Below are 14156 nucleotides of genomic sequence, written 5' to 3'. Positions count from 1 at the left end.
AAGCCCAGAATCAGATGGCTTCACAGATGAATTTGACCAAAAATTTATAGAAGAGCTAACACTTATCCTACTCAAATTCTTCTGGAAACCTGCAGAGGAAAGTAAACTCCCAAACTCATTCTGTGAGGTCACCATCACGCTAATACCAAAACCAGAAAAGATGCCACACAAAAAAGAGAGAGTTACAGGCAAATATCAATGATGAACATAGATGCAAAAATCCTGAAATAATTAAATGGAAAAAAAAATCCAACAACATATTAAAAAGATCATACATCATGACTAAGTGGGCTTCATCCCAGGGATGCAAGGACTCCTCAATATTTTCAAATCAATCAATGTGATACACCATATTAACAAAATGAAATATAAAAATTATTTGATTATCTCAATAGTTGCAGAGAAAGCCTTTGACAAAATGCAACACCCATTTATGATAAAAACTCTCCAGAAAGCAGGCATAGAAGGAACATATCTCAACATAATAAAAGCCATATATGACAAACACACAGCAAGCATTATTCTCAATGGTGAAAAATTGAAAGAATTTTTTCTGAAATCAGGAGCTAGACAAGGGTGCCCACTTTAACCACTACTATTCAACACAGTTTTGGGAGTCCCAGCCACAGCAATCAGAGAAGAAAAAGAAATAAAAGGAATCCAGATTGGAAAAGAAGCAGCAAAACTTTCACTTTTTGCAGACTACTCTACACTCTACATAGAAAACCCTAAAAATACCACCAGAAAATTACTAGAGCTAATCATGAATATAATAAAGCTGCAGGATATACAATAAATACACAAAAATCCCTTGCATTCCTATACAGTAACAATGAGAAAGCAGAAAGAGCAATTAAGGAAACAATCCCATTCACCATTGCAATGAAAAGAATAAAATGCTTAGGGATAAACTTACCTAAGGAAACAAAGACCTATATATAGAAAACTATAAAACACGGACAAAAGAAATTAAAGATGAAACAGATAGATGGAGAAATATACCATGTTTCTGGATTGGAAGAATCAATACAGTGAAAATGAGTATACTACCCGAAGGAATCTATAGATTCAATGCAATCCCTATCAAAGAACCAATGGTATTTTTCACAGAACTAGAGCAAATAATTTCACAATTTGTATGGAAACACAAAGAATCTCAAATAGCCAAAGCAATCCTGAGAAAGAAGAATGGAACTGGAGGAATCAATCTTCCTGACTTCAGACTATACGACAAAGCTACAGTCATCAAGCCAGTATGGTACTGGCACAAAGACAGAAATATAGATCAATGGAACAAAGTAGAAAGCCCAGAGATAAATCCACACACCGAAAGACACCTTATCTTTGACAAAGGAGGCAAAAATATACAATGGATAAAAGAGAATCTCTTTAACAAGTGGTGCTGGGAAACTGGTCAACCACCTGTAAAAGAATGAAAGTAGAGCACTTTCTAACACCACACACAAAAATAAACTCAAAATTGATTAAAGATCTAAATGTAAGACCAGAAACTATAAAACTCTTAGAGGAAAACGTAGGCAGAACACTCTCTGACATAAATCACAGCAAGATCCTCTATGACCCACACCCAGTGTAATGGAAATAAAAACAAAAATAAATGGGACCTAATTAAGCTTAATAGGTTTGCACAACGAAGGAAACTATAAGCAAGGTGAAAAGGCAGCCTTCAGAATGGGAGAAAATAATAGCAAATGAAACAAATGCCAAAGAATTAATCTCCAAAATATACAAGCAGCTTATGCAGCTCAATACCAGAAAAATAAGTGACTCAAACAAAAAATGGGCCAGAGAACTGAACAGACATTTCTCCAAAGAAGACATACAGATGGCTAACAAACACATGAAAAGATGCTCAATATTACTCATTATCAAAGAAATGCACATCAAAACCACAATGAGGTACCGTCTCATGCAGGTCAGAATGCTGCTGCTGCTAAGTCACGTCAGTCGTGTCCAACTCTGTGCAACCCTGTAGACCACAGCCCACCAGGCTCCCGTCCCTGGGATTCTCCAGGCAACAACACTGGAGTGGGTTGCCATTTCCTTCTTCAGCACATGAAAGTGAAAAGTGAAAGAGAAGTCACTCAGTTGAGTACGACTCTTTGCGATCCCATGAACTGTAGCCCACTAGGCTCCTCTGTCCATGGGATTTCCCAAGTAAGAGTAATGGAGTGCGTTGCCATTGCCATCTCCAGCCAGTCAGAATGGCTGCCATCAAAATGTCTACAAAAAATAAATGCTGGAGAGGGTGTGCTGAAAAGGATCCCTCTTACACTGTTGGTGGGAATGCAAACTAGTACAGCCACTTTGGAGACCAATGTGGAGAGTGCTTTAAAAATTGAATGTACAAATGCCATATGACCCACCAATCCCACCGCTGGGCATACACACCAAAGAAACCAGAATTGAAAGAGGTACATGTACCCCACTGTACACTGCAGCACTGTATACAATAGCTAGGGCATGGAAGCAACCTAGATGTTCATCTGCAGATGAATGGATAAGGAAGTTGTGGTATATATACACAGTTATATGCCATATTACTCAGTTGTTAAAAGGAATGCATTTGAATCAGTACTAATGAGGTGGATTAAACTGGAGCCTATTATACAGAGTGAAGTAAGTCAGAAAAAGAAACACCAATACAGTATATTAACATATATATGGAATTTAGAAAGAAGGTAATGACGACCCTATATGCAAGACAGCAAAAGAGACACAGATGTAAAGGATGGACTTCTGGACTATATGGGAGAGGGCGAGAGTGGGACGGTTTGAGAGAATAGCATCGAAACATGTATATTCCCATATGTGAAATAGATGACCAATGAAAGTTCGATGCATGAAGCAGGGCACTCAAAGCTAGTTCTCTCGGACAACCCAGAGGGATGGGATGGGGAAGGAGGTGGCAAGTAGGCTCAGGATGGGAGCCACATGTACACCAGTGGCTGATTCATGTTGATGTATGGCAAAAACCACCACAATGTTGTAAAGTAATCAGCCTCCAATTAAAATATATTAATTTTTTATATTAAAAAAATAGTGTATGGCAGCAAAACCTCCTGCACCACAAACGTAAGCTGCCTGTGCCTGAGTGTGCGCAGTCGCATCTAACTCTTTGGACCCCATGGACTGTAGCCCACCAGGACCCTCTGACCATGGGATTCACCAGGCAAGAATGCTGGAGTGAGTTGCCATACCCTTCTCCATGGGATCTTCCCGACACAGGAACAAACCCCCATCTCCTGTGTCTCTTGCATTACAGGTGGATTCTTTATCACTGAGCCACCTGGTAAGTACCAACTCCACTTTGCCAGGTAAATAAACATAACACCAAACCACAAAGGCTATGAAAGGGGCTGGTGGCCCAGGGGCAGAGAGTCTGACCCACAGCAGGGCGGAAAGAGCAGGTGTGAATGTGCTGGAAGGGTGAATTCTCCCACTTTGACCCCTCAGAGCCCCCAGTCCTAACACTGCCCTGGGTGGGTGTATATATCCTGTCTGATACATAAGATGTAGAGGCTGTATCCAACTCTCAGCTCCTTCTTGTGTTTCTAGTAGGAGAGGGAGGTGATGCCTTCCCTCTGCCAGGGGTCAGAAGGCAAGATTCTCTGAAACTGGAGCAAACGGGATGTGTGGGAGGTTGAGCATCTTCTCCTTGTGGAGTATGGGCGTGCGGACTCCTAGAGAAAGCCAGTTCTCTGAGCACGTGGTCTGGAAGTTTCTACTACTGACAACTCATTGATTCTTGTCCCTCTCCATGATGAGGGGAGGGGACCTTGGAGGCCCCGTGAGCTCTTCCCCAGTTTCCAGCCACCAAAAGAGGTCCTCAGAGAGGGCAGGGACAGGTGCGGGCCGCGCCCGTCCTGGGTTCTCCTCTCTGACCACTTTCAGTACAGCCGGAGGAAAGCCTCCAGCTCTTAGGGAATGAAGCCCTTGTAGGGGATCTTGTTGTTGTCCAGGGTGAAGGCCACAAGGCACTGTGGGGTCACGTAGTTGAAGGTCTGAATGGTGATCTTGGCCAGCATTTCTCATGAAGCACCTTGCAGGCCGTATTCTTGAAGGCACTGGTGGTGTCCACGTGGGTCCCTGCCTCTGTCAGGGCATTCACGATCTCCAGGCAGTTGTTCTGCTTCGCGATGTGCACTGGGGTGTTGTTGTCAAAGTCCCAGCTGTCTGGATTGACCCGGAAGTCGAGACCGCCTTGACCACTTGGGGTAAGGGAATCTGCCCCCGAGAAGTGGCCCACGTTCATGGTCCAAATCCACTGCCACGTGCAGGAGTGGAGCCATTCTTGCTGAGAGGGGTGCAAACCCTCACCCTCTGGGGTTTCATGTCCTCCTGATCAGGATGGCACTCCACTTTCTCCAGCAGATAGAGCAGGTGGTGGATGATGTCCAGGGCCTTGGTGAACTGGGCTGAGTCCCTGGGCTCCTTGGGCTTGCTCCACTTCCCAGTCCCCTTTGCACAGCACCCACATGAGATCTGCAAAGCCAGTTGGCACGCCCAGGCTGCCCCTTGGCCAAGGGTTTCTGGAGCACTTAGGAGAAGAATTCATCAGAGGATAGGAAGCTGCTGGTAATCAGAGGCTCCAGGTTGTTCTGCTGCATGTCTAGGATGTATTTCCATGAGGGGATGCAGAGCTAAAAGCTGTTCCAGTCAGCCTACACAGCATCCTGGTAACGCACAGAGTAGGAAATATCCGGGTGGGAGGGACCCAGGACCACTCTCAGGTCAGCAGTGCCTACTTGCACATCTCATCACACTGCATTTTGAGCACCTCCAATTCCTTGGTGGTGTTCACCTCCCTGGAATAGTCAGACCGAGGACCAGCTGGGACTCAAGTTTTGGCAGATACGTGTCCCCTGGTGACGCAGCTCCATGGCCCCTAGCAAGAGTTTCAGGACCCTAAGCAGATTCCGTTTCTTAGCCATGTAGGTGGCTCCCAGCAACTCCAAGGCTGTCAGACCGCTTCTCAGCTGGTGCTCAGGGGTTCCCCTGAGGAGGAGCTTCAGCAGCATGAGCCCTGGGGCTGCGCACATGCCTGGCTGGTGGAGGGACCATCTCAGGCCTGCCTTGGCTGCGTCTCTTCTCCAGCAGGCTGCTCTTGGGTGAGGTCTCCCGTCATGCTCCTGAGGTCCGTCATGTGGGCCGCCAGCAGTGGGGTCATGACATAGCCATCCCGTTCCCTGTGGGTCTGGCACCTGAACAGCACCTGCTGGACACCCAGGCTGCCAGCCTCCGTGAGGTCATGCAGGGCCTTGGTGGGAACCCTGATCTAACCAGTAGATGGCAATCTTGCCATGGCCTGTGTAAGGGTAGATCAGGAGGCATGTGTGTGCCTGCGCTGGTTGGCCTTCCCCAGGTAGCCTGGTGCTCACCCTCCGAGTATCGCTCCACATCCAGTTGCCCATCAAAGCAGGCAGTACGCAAGGGCTTCGAGAGGGTGCATGTGGTGCTGCTCTCCAAGTCCTCGCAGCACAGCAGGCTCTGCACCAGGTCCAGGTGGTCAGAGGCTGAGGCGGCCCACAGCGGCTGTGCACCCTTGATGGTCTCCTCACTGAAGTATACTGAGCCACCCGCCTCCAAGCTGGCGCCGCCACCGGGTACTTGACCACATCTAGGTGGCTGTAATGGGAAGTAATGACAAGCTGCTTCCCCACCCTCAGCCCCCCACCCCCATCCCCTTTTACCACTTTGCTCTTTTCAAATACTACCTCGATGGCTCTCACTCTCCAAATTCTAGATTTTCTTTTTGAGTAAGCATGCATAATACAGGACCTAAAAGTCCATCAGAGTCATCATCAGCTTTAATGGTGGGAAAGATGGGAAGCCAGATCTTACTTGCAAATCTTTTCTCTTAAATGACCAATACAGCTCAATATGACATTTGGAAGGGAATCCATCTGAAAGGAAAATGCAGTCTTACATTGGCCTGAGGATGCTTCCATTAATTTGGATGAATTAACATATATGGTGGTTCTTAGAAGAACCTCTTCTTGGTAGCTCAGACAGTAAAGAATCTGCTTACAATGTAGGAGACCCGGGTTTGATCCCTGGGTCAGGAGATCCCCTGGAGAAGGGAATGGCAACCCACTCCAGTATTCTTGCCTGGAGAATCCCATGGACAGAGAAGACTGGCTGGCAACTGTCCATATTGTTGCAAAGAGTTGGACATGACTGAGTGACTACAATTGCACCTTCATTCCCAGCAAAGGAATTACTAATGTTTACAGGATGCATATCATCCTAAGAAGAAGGTAAAAAATCATTTGGGAAGATGGAGCAAAATGGAAGAGGAAATGGGAGAATTAAAGTCTCTTTCTCTTTCTCCAAACCCTCCTCCTCCTTTCTCTGCTGTCTCCCCTCCTTTTGCTCCCTTTCCATGGCAGCTCTTCATCTTCACGCCTCAATCTGACTCCTAGTAAGGGTGAAGCTATGATCTTCAAGATGGGCAGTTAATCAGTAGATTTCCCTGCAAAGAAGGACAAGGAGACAGTAATGAATTATCTCCCTGTGTGAGGTGTGTGTTTGTCATGCCCTAGCTCTGATTCCATTTCATGCTTAGCCTAGATTGCGACCTCCAAGAATATTTTCTTATCCACAAACTATACAGCTGGGAAAGCAGAGATGATAAAGCAATATTATTAAGGAATAACTGGGAAAGGAAACCCAGGAGTCATCTAATTCTACATTTTTCCTGAAGACAGCTAGCCTTCCCTAACCACTTAGCCAATAAAGCAGATGCCATCTTGTAGCTACTCAGGCTTGAAACAGTACAACTCTACATGCTGTTCAACTCCCCTACATTATTCACTGAGGGCTTCTTTTCCTGAGCCCAGGGAAGACCACAGAAGCTTGCGCAAGTACCTGGCAGTGTGTTTTCGGTTTACAGCCCTTCATATGGGGATGTGCAATGGTAGTTGCAGAGAATTCTGCAAGCAGCAGCTTTGGTTCTTTGATGGAGCAGGCATGTCAGGACCGGAATGTGACCTACCACATCAGGGGCAATGTGGCGAAAATAATGTGTCTATGGATGCAAAATCCACTACAATATTGTAAAGTAATTATCTTCCAATTAAAATAAATGAATTACTTTAAAAAAAAGAAAGAAAAAAGACTCTGACTCTATGCCACCTCCCACATAATGGAAGAACTAAATGCTCGAGGGACCCACTGAGAGGGCCTGCAAATGGCCATAGCTGAAGTGCTTCTAAGAAAAGTGAGCTGGGAGAAATCACAGCAGTGTATCCAGAAGACTAGTGATCTCCCAGTTGATTTCCATTGGCAGTTTGTTGAGGCTTCCCCAAATTTACCATCATGGATCCAGGGGTAGTTCAAAATCACCCACTGGTCTTATTTACTTTGTGTCAACCTTGGAGAAGGAAATGGCAACCCATTCCAGTGTTCTTGCCTGGAGAATCCCAGGGACGGGGGAGCCTCATGGGCTGCCATCTGTGGGGTCACACAGAGTTGGACATGACTGAAGCGACTTAGCAGCAGCAGCAGCAGCAGCAGGACCGAATACTACATAAAACCTAGCAGGAGCTGCTCAATTCGGGGACAATGTAGAGAAAGAGGAAGGAGAAAAGAAGCAGTTAAATATCACTGTGTTAGCCACTTGGTTACAACTATTTTCTGAGGGAAGAAGCCCTACTCTGGACAACATGTGAAGGGAGCCAAGGTAGATGGGAAAACCGTATGTCATTATTACATTACGCCAAGACACTGGAAGAGGGACTGGAGAAAGAGGTTCCTGAGAATGCAGACCCTGCAGGAACAAGGGAATCAGGAAAGCCTAGGACGAAACCCTCGGCTAGGGAATAATAGGAAAAAGGCTCAAAGTCAACTGATTGAGGGAATCTTGGACGTAGAACCTGGTGAACCACAAGCTTCAATAAGTTGCCCTCAGGCTAATTATGCTTGCCTTTTCTGGTAAATATTGGTGCTGGAGAGGGCTCTTGAGAGTCCCTTGGACTGCTAGGAGATGAAACCAGTGAATTCTAAAGGAAATCATCCCTGAATATTCATTGGAAGGACTGATGATAAAGCTGAAGCTTCAAAGGCATGATGTGGACAGGAGCAGGAGCAGGGTGGGCAAGATCAAGGGCAGCATGTGGGTGGAGGCAGAGGTGGGTGAATTAGGGGCAGGGTTTTGTGGGGGAGACACCAGGAAGCTCACTTGGTTGGGGTTGGTGACAAGGTGTGGGCAGGGTTCAGGGTGGGACCACCCTCCTAATAATAAGAGGTAGTGCAAGCAACTCCAGGTGTTATGCCCTGAGCACTCAAGGGACCCCAAGGCAAGACTTGTCCTTTTCTCCCTCATGAACTTCCATTCCTCACCTTCTCCCTATCACACCTTCTTCCTCTGGTTCTCCGTGCTTGAAATATCTCCTATTCCTTCTTCCTTCTGCCTGAATGCCTTCATACCTTCTGGCTAACCTCTGCGGGTCCCTTCCTTTCTTCCTGACCTCCCCTACATTCCCCTCTTCTTACTGCTCAATCATCTTCTAGTCTCACTTTTCTGTCTGCCTGGCTGCTGTTTCTTTATTGATAACCTCCTTGCCTGACCACACCCCCCAATATGTCTCTCTTTCTGCCTGTCTAGCCTACATTCCTCTGCTCCTCACTGTATAACCATTCCCTGTTCCTCCTGTCTCCTTGCTTGCCCATCTACTTTCTTTTCCCAGCCCCTGCCTGACATTGCACCCCCAATCATCCCCAAAAGGCCATCCTCAATTCCTCTGTTTTGACTTTCTGACTTCCCTTCATTCTTATTCTCCCTACCTCACACCCCCAGTCACCTTCTCCCCGCTTCTCACCTCCAAAATCCCTTCTTCTTCCTTGTTTGATCAGCCCCCATCCATCTCAATGTCCTGGCCTCATTCCTCACCTCCTCCATATTTTATCAACCTCCATTCATCTAATTCTCCCTGTCAGACCTCCCTTCTATCCTTCCCCTCCTTCCTGTTTGATCTCTTTCTAGTCTTCCATCCTTCCCGCTGGTCACCTCCTTTTCTATACCCCTGCCTAACTTCTTCCTCCATTCTCCATGCTTGATCATACTCCTTTCCTTCCTTCTTCTTAACTTGTTGTTGTTCACCCTCTCAGTCATGTCTGACTCTTTGAGACCCCATGGACTGCAGTACACCAGGCTTCCCTGTCCTTCATCATCTCCTGGAGCTTGTTCAAACTCATGTTCAACGAGGTGGTGACACCATCCAAACATCTCATCCTCTGTTGTCCCCTTCTCCTCCTGACTTCAATCTTTCCCAGCATCAGGGTCTTTTCTAATGAGTCAGTGCTTCGAATCAGGGAGCCAAAGTTTTGGAGCTTCAGCTTTAGCATCAGTCCTTCCAATAAATATTGAGGGTTGATTTCCTTTAGGATTGACTGGTTTGATTTCCTTGAAGTGCAAGGCATTCTCAAGAGTCTTCAACACCATAGTTCAAAAGCATCAATTCTCTGGCGTTCAGCCCTCTGTATGGTCAAACTCCCATATCCATACATGACTACTAGAAAAACCATTAGCTTTGACTGTGTGGACCTTCATTGGCAAAGTAATGTCTCTGTTTTTTTAATATGCTGTCTAGGTTGGTCATAGCTTTCCTGCCAAGGAGAAAGTATTTTAATTTCATGGCTGTGGTCAGCATTTGTAGTGATTTCAGAGTCCAAGATAATAAATTTTGTCAGTTTCCATTGTTCCCATATCTACTTGCCATGAAGTGATGGGACTGGAGGCCATGATCTTTGTTTTTTGAATCTTGAGTTTTAAGCCAGGTTTTTCACTCTCCCCTTTCACTTTCATCAAGAGTCTGTCTAGTTCCTCTTCACTTTCTGCCATAACTGTGGTGTCATATGCATATCTAAGGTTGTTGATATTTCTCCCTGCAGTCTTGATTCCAGTTTGTGCTTCACCTAGCTAGGCATTTCGCATGATGTACTCTGCATAGAAGTTAAATAAGCAGACTGACAATATACAGCCTTAACGTACATCTTTCCCAATTTGGAACCAGCCCATTGTTCCATGTTTGGTTATAACTGTTGCTTCTTGACCTGCATACAGATTTCTCAGGAGACAGGTGATATTCCCATCTTGTATTCCCATCTGTTTAAGAATTTTCCACAGTTTGTTGTGATCCACATAGTCAAAGGTTTTAGCACAGTCAATGAAGCAGTAGTAGATGTTTTTTCTGGAATCCTCTTGCTTTTTCTATGATCTAGCAGATGTTGGCAATTTGATCTCGGGTTCCTCTGCCTTTTCTAAATCCAGTTTGAACCACTAGAAGTTCTCGGTTGGCATACTGTTGAAGCCTATCTTTAAGAATTTTGAGCATTACTTTGCTAGTGTGAGAACATTCTTTGGCATTGCCTTTCTTTGGGATTGGAATGAAAACTGACCTTTTCCAGTCCTGTGGCCACTGTGGAGTTTTCCAAATTTGTTGGCATATTGAGTGCAGCAGTTGAACAGCATCATCTTTTAAGACTTGAAATAGCTGAGCTGCAGTTCCATCACCTCCACTAGCTTTGTTCATAGTTATGCTTCCTAAGGCCCACTTGACTTTGAACTCCACAATGTCTGAATCTAGGTGAGTGATCACACCATTGTATCATTAAGATATTTTTGTGTAGTTCTGTGTATTCTTGCCAACTCTTCTTAATATCTTCTGCTTCTGTTAGGTCTGTACTGTTTCTGTCCTTTATTTCATCCATCTTTGCATGAAATGTTTCTTTGGTATCTCTAATTTTCTTGAAGTGATCTCTAGTCTTTCCCATTCTGTTGTTTTCCTATATTTCTTTGCACTGATCTCTTAGGAATGCTTTCTTTTTTTTTTTTTAGTTTTTTTATTTTTTAAATTTTAAAATCTTTAATTCTTACATGCATTCCCAAACATGAACACCCCTCCCACCTCCCTCCCCATAACATCTTTCTAGGAATGCTTTCTTATCTTTCCTTGCTATCATTTTGAGCTCTGCATTCAGATGGGTATATCTTTCCTTTTCTACTTTGCCTTTAGCTTTTTCTTTTTTCAGCTATTTGTAAGGCCCCCTCAGACAACTATTTTGCCTTTTTGCATTTCTTTTCTTGGGGATCATTTTTATCACTGCATCCTGTACAATGTTAAGAACCTCCATCCATAGTTCTTTAGGCATTCTGTCTATCAGATCTAATCCCTTGAATCTATTTTGTCACTCCCACTGTATAATCATAGGGATTTAATTTAGGTCATATCTGAATGGCCTAGTGGTTTTCCCTACTTTCTTTAGTTTAAGTCTGAATTTTGCAATAAGGAGTTCATGGTCTGAGCCACAGTCAGCTCCCACTCGTGTTTTTACTGACTGTATAGAGCTTTTCCATCTTCAGTTGCAAAGAATATAATCAATCTGATATCAGTATTGACCATCTGGTGATGTCCATTCCATGTATAGAGTTGTCTCTTGCATTGTTGGAAGAGGGTGTTTGCTATGACCAGTGCATTCTCTTGGCAAAAACTTGCCTGTTACTCCAGGTATCTCTTGACTTTCTACTTTTGCCTTCTAGTCCCCTAAGATGAAAAGGACATCTTTCATTGGTGTTAGTTCTAGAAGGTCTTTAGGTCATCGTAGAGCCATTCAAATTCCGCTTCTTCAGCATTAGTGGCTAGGGCACAGACTTGGATTACTGTGATATTAAATGGTTTGCCTTGGCAACGAACAGAGATTATTCTGTCATTTTTGAGATTGCACCCAAATACTGCATATCTGAAAATTTTGTTGGCTATGAGGGCTACTCCATTTCTTCTAATGGATTTTTATGCACAGTAGTAGATATAATGGTCATCTGAATTAAATTTGCCCATTCTGGTCCATTGTAGTTCACTGATTCCTGAAATGTCAATGTTCACTCTTGCCATCTCTTGTTTGACCACTTTCAATTCACTTTGATTCCTGGACCTAACATTCCAAGTTCCTATGAAATATTGTTCTTTACAGCATCAGACTTTACTTCCATCACCAGTTACATGAAAATTGGGTGTTTTTGCTTTGGCTCCAACTCTTCATTCATTCTGGAATTGTTTCTCCACTCTTCTCCAGTAGCATACTGGGCACCTACTGACCTGGCGAGTTTATCTTTCAGTGTCATAACTTTTTGACACTTTTTGAAAATCCTCTTACACTATTGGTGGGAATGCAAACTAGTACAGCCACTATGGAGAACAATGTGGAGATTCCTTAAAAAACTGGAAATAGAACTGCCATATGACCCAGCAATCCCACTGCTGGGCATACACACTGAGGAAACCAGAATTGAAAGAGACACGTGTACCCCAATGTTCATTGCAGCACTGTTTATAATAGCCAGGACATGAAAGCAACCTAGATGTGCATGAGCAAAGAATGGACAAGAAAGCAGTGGTACATATACACAATGGAATATTACTCAGCCATTAAAAAGAATATATTTGAATCACTTCTAATGAGGTGGATGAAACTGGAGCCTATTATACAGAGTGAAGTAAGCCAGAAAGAAAAAACACCAATACAGTATACTAACGCATATATATGGAATTTAGAAAGATGGTAATGATAACCCTATATGAGACACAGAAAAAGAGAAAGAGATGTATAGAATAGTCTTTTGGACTCTGGGTGAAGGCGAAGGTGGGATGATCTGAGAGGATAGCATTGAAACATGTATATTATCATATGTGAAACAGATCGCCAGTCCAGGTTCGATGCATGATACAGGTGCTCAGGACTGGTGCACTGGGATGACCCAGAGGGACGGGTTGGGGACGGAGGTGTGAAGGGGGTTCAGGATGGGGAACACATGGAAAACCCATGACTGATTCATATCAATGATCTGTTTCTTTGAACTCTTTTTCACACAATTTAAACAAAACCCAGTGAAACGTCTCCACAAAACTATTAATGTCAGTACTTGACTTGGTTTCTCCATTTTTGCATGAGAAAATTTAAGAATAAAATATTATTTCTCTGTTCTTAAAGATTTTTCATAGATACAGGATGGAAAGTAATCATATACCAGGCAACCTAAAAGCATTATTTGTAAAGAAATATTTCTGGAAAGAAAGCAAAAAACGATTAATATTGGTTGTCCTCAGGGAAGAGAAGTGGGGAGAGGACTTGTGCACATCTTTTCATGTGCTTCTTTGCTATCAGTAGATAATCTTTGATAAAGCATCTGTGCATACACTTTGGCCATTAATTGGGTAGGTAGTTTTCTTAGTTGTAGCATTTTTGAGAGACTGTCATATATTCTGGATACAAGCCCATTATCATTAATGTACTTTGCAAACAGTTTCTCCTAGTCTGTAACTTGTCTTCTGAAAAACAAGTTTATTTTATGAACCAGAAACTATCAATTTGTTCCTTTAATGGACCATAATTTTTGGTGTCATACCTAACAACTCTTTGCCTAACTCAAGGTCACAAATAATTTCCCTTATGTTTTCTTGTAGAAGTTTTATAATTTTACCCTTAGGCCAATGATCCATTTTGAGCTAATATTCATATATCATATGAGATATAGATCCAAGTTCATGTAATTTTTTTGGACATGCATTTCCAATTTTTGAAAAGAATGTACCTTTTGGACAGAAGAGTACAAAATGGACGGAAAATACAACACAGTACTTTTGCATCTTTGTCAAAAGTTAACATATATATATGGGGCTATTTATCCACCCTCTACTTATGTGTCTTGATCCCAATATCGCATGGTCTTGCGACCCCAGGGACTGTAGCCTGCCAGGCTCCTCTATCCATGGGACTCTCCAGGCAAGAATACTGGAGTGAGTTGCCAGTATTTCCTTCTCCAGGGGATTCCTGACCCAGGAATTGAACCCAGGTCTCCAGCATGGCAGGAAGATTCTTACCGACTGAGCTACGAGAGAAACCCCTGTCTTTATTACTGCACCTTTATAGTAAGTCTCCATGAGAGTTATACATCATGAGAAACTTTGGGCTGGAGGAAGCACCAGCTGTAATCAAGATTGCTGGGAGAAATATCAATAACCTCAGATATGCAGATGACACCACCCTTAAGGCAAAAAGTGAAGAAGAACTAAAGAGCCTCTTGAGGCAAGTGAAAGAGGAGAGTGGAAAAAGTTGGCTCAAAGCTCAACATTCAG

General features: G+C 43.7%; 1 protein-coding gene and 1 pseudogene across 1 annotated transcript in view; one reads left to right on the top strand and one right to left on the bottom strand.

Moving 5' to 3' along the window:
* The window catches only part of ZNF81 (zinc finger protein 81), a 746478-nt gene that overhangs the window by 429781 nt on the left and 302541 nt on the right, over positions 1 to 14156 (top strand). The gene's annotated exons all lie outside the window — the stretch shown is intronic.
* LOC101122337 (protein fem-1 homolog A-like) lies at positions 3912 to 5792 on the bottom strand (annotated as a pseudogene).

Source organism: Ovis aries, chromosome X (assembly GCF_016772045.2).
Source record: "Ovis aries strain OAR_USU_Benz2616 breed Rambouillet chromosome X, ARS-UI_Ramb_v3.0, whole genome shotgun sequence".
Classification (NCBI taxonomy): domain Eukaryota; kingdom Metazoa; phylum Chordata; class Mammalia; order Artiodactyla; family Bovidae; genus Ovis; species Ovis aries.
The sequence above is the reverse complement of the archived record's forward strand: the minus strand, read 5'-3'. Positions and strand labels throughout refer to the sequence as shown.